The following is a 5,392-nucleotide window of genomic DNA, read 5'->3' on the forward strand; positions in this document are numbered from 1 at the left end:
GTCGAACACCTGTAAGAATCTATCGATCAGGAGACAATGATGGTTTCCCACTGTCGATAGCGAAGGATCTACCACTAATGACTGCAAACCCCAAGGTACTGCCAAATGGACTCTAGATCTTTGCCCCAGAGCAATAAGTTGGAGTCTATAGGGAAAGATCCGTTGAAGGAAGGCATTAAGGCATCCTTCATCAATTTAGCACGAGTGTAACCCGTAGGCCAATAATGTGGAAGGAATCAATGAAAGAGATGTAGTAACCCAACTGAAGTACGTTTCCAGCATACACAAGATGTGGCTAGCGCATGACAGAAACCCTCTAAACCAACCAATAATGGAAGCTGACATAGAGGCGAGGTATCCACCAATAGGGTCAAATGGAAACCGAGGTACTGCACGAATCCTAATGTGTGATAATGTAAGCTGATGTCGAACACAAGGGAAACCACTCAGTCAAAGACCCATGATACTGATCAATGCTAAGCACAAGGTGACCTATCAATAATGAAAATAGGGCCAAGGTGCATCTCTAGGCCTGTCCTCAGAGCAAAGTGTCGTCGTTGATAAGGACAAGACCTGCCAGCAAGAAGTCAATGGAGACCTTCTCAAACCAGCACGAGTAAAGGACCAATATAGCTGATGTGATGATAGACATGATACTAACAACCAGGGATGGCCGACTGAAAAATGAGTCAAGAGACACCGCAGAGAGGCCGACTCAGGCTAACTTCCCTTGAACAAAAGCACGACTCAATGTGACTATGTGGCAGCATATGATGACTTTGTATAAGTTCGTCATGCAGGAGGCATGAATGAACCCTCCATATGATTGGAAGAGATAACCAATCGGGGGAGGACTGACTCAATAACAAGGTTAAGGCATACCTAAGTCAAACTAAATCCCGCCCAAATGGAGGAGACTTTGCTTTGAGTGCTTTGTTCAAGGGCGACACGACTAACTCTAGCTGCCAACAATAAATGGAAATATTGTCCCGTTCCCGCTCTTTTTTGGAATATTTAATTTTTTTGTCTTTTTCTGTTAAACTTGAAAAAGAATAAAAGAATTCTATGGTATAGTGGAAAGAACGAGCATCGATGAAACATATGATCTAGTTCCTGGGAATGGAACATTCCTATGCTCAATGCAGGGAGGTGAAAACTGGTCAGTGACACTCAAAGGTGCGTTCCTTCCATGGGTCAAGGTGTGTCAAGCTACAGAAGCCAAAGGTATGCAAGGTTGATTTTCCAGTCATCATGGTCAAAAGTTGGCTTAAACACGAGTCCAAGTGAAGCCGACTATAGGCCAAAAGGTGCAAGTGGTCAACATGCAATGTAGCAGTACAACTCAACACAAAGGAGCCTCTAGGGTATAAGGCCAGAACGAAGCGAAGAAGCAAAGAGGAATGAGTCTTCAACGCATAAGTCATGGCGGGACTACAGAGGACTCCCGAGCCTACTCAAATCGGAGCAGCATGGGCAACTAATGTCAGTGAGGTGCTAACTACGATGCCCATGTAAAGGATGGCTCTACCATCGTGTCATGATTTAAAGAATCGGTGAGTGAAGATGGCTTACAAACCATAACACGATGGGGTCGACCCTATGGCAGATGTATCGGCAAATGGAGGCTAGTATGCATAATGAAACAGAAAAATGGTGTCCCTAACCTATATGCCAGTGAGAAAACGATACCTGCCATGACAGGTCAGCAGTCATGGAACCGTCTCGAAACTGTCGAAAAAACGTCCAAAATGTCCTGAAAAACAAACCATTCTCGACATTCCAAGCTCCCAAGTTAAAAGTCACATGAGGCCAAACAAAATAAAATTTTGAAAAAAAAATTGCATTTTCAAAACCTATAAAAAGGATTTTGGACTCACCATTTTCACCATTTGAGTTTGAGAGCAAAGAGTTGGAGCAAAAGGAGCAAACTTTCCATACGCCAAATTCAACCGTTCAAATTCTTCAAAAACCTCCAGGTAACTCTTATACTTAGCTTGCAATTGATTGTGACTAGTTTTAAGATTTTTAATTAATGTTTCACCATTGAATTTTTTGCCAAAAATTTCACTGTGGCGTATACGCGGGTTGGTAATATGAAACCCGCGTACACGCGGGCCCTATACGTGACTGTGTGCACAGGGACCCGCGTATACGCCGCGAACATTTTTAACCAAAAAACTAACGGTTGAAAATCATTTTTTGCTCAGAATGCCGGTCACTTGGCGAGAAAGAGAGCATGCAGCGGTGGATAATGAAGTCATGAACGATCCTGAAGCTTTGGATGCCCTACGGGGATGTGGTTTGCTTAAATTCTTCAAACTACCGAATATGAAAGCAAACACACGTCTGCTTGAGATGCTCATTGATTATTGGGATGTTGAGGAGGATGCCTTTATGATTGACCAGATGCCACTCAAGATAGAAGTGGAGGATATCTATTTCATCACGGGCCTTTCCTGAAGGGGAGAGGTAGTACATTCCCGGGGCAGGACACGGAGCAGTCTCACGATCGAGGACTACATACAGATATATTGCCCGAGACATCCCAAGAAGGTTGGGAGCTAGATTTCCATCACACATGTGGCGAGTTTATCACTGAGGATAATCCTGTTCACCATAGCTCGAGTGAACGGATCAGCCTCTCTGCATGAGGCATCACGACTAACCATGAGTGTTGCAGTTGACTGTCTCACTACTGTATTTGACTGGTGTACTCGTCTTCTGGACAACATGAAGAGCCAGCTCACTTCTATCAAGAGGGGACAGACCAAGAACTTTGGATATGGGACTATCCTGTGTTCTTTCTTTTTCGAAAAGGTCCCCGCACTCCGCCCTAGGGTAGAAGTTTCCATCAGCACCCCACGAGATCCACGCATGGGCCAGTGGGCTGACCTGATGAAACGTCTAGGGGGTGGGGAGGTCCCACGAACTGCTTTTGACGATGACTTCTTTACCTGGTGGGATCAGCAGATCATCGCCGTAGATGACTACCCCTATGTTGGGTTGGATTTCTGAGGAGATCCTGATGTAGCATTACCACCGAACGCAGCATGGGGCGACATTGGTACGTATTTTTTGATTTTATGATTTTTTTGGATTTTTCAGATATAATGATGAATTTTTAAAAATATTTTTGATGGGATTCAAATGACTAATATGATGATCATGTTCCAGATATTGGGCCGGTATGGCCGGATGGGTTCCCGCGGAATGGACGGCACGACCGAGGAGCCGAAGAGGCGGCTGCTGATACAAAACGAACTCTACATAACGTCCAGCGACACTTGGTGAGATTGAGCTGTCGAGTACCGATGGCTGCCATAGAGGACCTTCCTGAGGATATGCAGCGTCATGTGGTTGGCATGCCACGTGACTGGGTTCGCACTTTTCAGCGTGTGGCCAATGCGATAGTTACCTACTTAGCCGCTCATCCTGAGCCGGGGCATTAGATATGCCGAACATGATTATGGGCATTTGAGTCCCAATTTTGTATATTTTTGGACAAACATATGTACACTCGAGACACTTTATGATATATATATATATATATATATATATATATATATATATATATATATATATATATATATATATATATCTATATCTATATATATATATATATAAATATATAGATATATATATATATATATATATATACAATTCGAATTTTTGATGCTTGATTTTATTGTGATGAATGATTGATGTGTCAGTCTAATGCTTGATTAGCAATAGAATCAGCTAACCAATTATGAGATCTTGGAATGTGCAAATAATTAATATAAGTAAATGATCTTTGCAACAACCTCACCCTTAAATACTAGCGATATAAACATGGATCGCTTACCCGATAAATCTTGTTTAATTGCGACACTATCAATTGAGAATCAAGATAAACTACCAACGAGTCGATTCCATAAGAAATTGCCTCGATAGTAAATTAATGACGGCAGTATACTCAGCCATGTTGTTTGAAGCGGGACCGATGCATACGCCTCTTGATACCATCAATTGACCAGTTGGATAATAGAGTACCCAAGCTGCGGAAGTGAGATTCCGAGTGTGCCGACTAGCACCATCGGCGAACCCAAAATAGACCAAGTCATCCATCAACACCTGCCACAGCAGACCAAAAAGTGTTGATATCAAAAAACTCTCAATGATATATGTACAAATATACATAAAGTACAAAGAAGCCATTGCCTAACTTCTACTTAAGCAAAGTACTTCTTTAGGTAGAGCCCGTTTTGGGGCTCCGCCAGCTTGTTTCCCTCAAAATCAATTAACTCATACGACCCTTTTTCTAAAACTCATTTAATAATGAAAGGATCGTACCACATAGGCTTAAACTTGCCTGCCCCCAAGGTGTCTTTATCTTGGTCATAGACTAAGACAAGGTCACCTTCAGAAAAGACTCAAGGACGGACATATTTATCATACTATGTTTTAACCCTTTTCTTATGAGCCTCATTCACCGTGGCGGCATCTCGACGCTGCTCATCGAGATGTTCCAAGTGAAGGAGGCGCTCTTCGAGACTCGAAGTCTCCGGAAGGAGCTCAACAACTAATTTAAGAGATGGAATTTCATGTTAGTGTCGGTCTTGAGCCCTCCATCAGTGATCAATAACTCTTTGCATATGCATTTATAGGTGTCTCATCAGTGTCAGTTTTGCATCCCACTAGGCATGCCATAACACTGAATGGAGGAGCTGGTCTTTGTTCCCTTCTTGGCTTTGCTGGATCAGGTCATACAACAATGTAATTGAGTCATGCTTGTTCTTATTTTTTGTCTTGAGATCCCATGGTCTTAGGTCTAGGGTTTTGAGTCAAAATCATTTCAAGGTAATGAGTCATGGTCAGTAAGTGCCCAGCAAGCCGGAAGGAATTTTGTACATATGTTTCATTATCATTTTCTTCAGCTACAGCTCACTTTATGCCTTGGATTTAAAAACCCTGTTTTTAAGTCCAAGGCCATGAGGAATTTGTAAAAATAAAGAAATTTTCAAAAATTTGTAAAAGTGCTGGCAACAACCCTGGTTCCTTCACTACAGTCCATCAGGCGGTCAACCTGCAAAAAGAACGGAGTCAAACGCATCAAAAGAGCTCATTTCAGGACAAAAAGACTCTAAACAGTGTTAAAAAGAAAAGCAAGTTGAAAACATTAGAAAGTGGGTTCTAAAGTTAAATTTTTTTAAAATGACCCTATAAAAGCTAATTTCCCTCTTTAGTCACTCTTATTGTGCAATTGAAAGTGAAAATTTCGTGCTAGAGGCAAAGAAGGCGATTTCGTGGCAATTTTCTGCAAATCCAGCGCTTGGGAAGGTGCGCGACCATTCCACAGGTGTGCGCGACCACCTGGGTGGTGCGCGACCATTCCACGAGCATTTCCCTGTGT

This window comes from Pinus tabuliformis, chromosome 2_2, assembly GCF_031772625.1.
Source record: "Pinus tabuliformis cultivar Carrire ecotype Pingquan chromosome 2_2, CPIR1, whole genome shotgun sequence".
Taxonomy (NCBI): Eukaryota; Viridiplantae; Streptophyta; class Pinopsida; order Pinales; family Pinaceae; genus Pinus; species Pinus tabuliformis.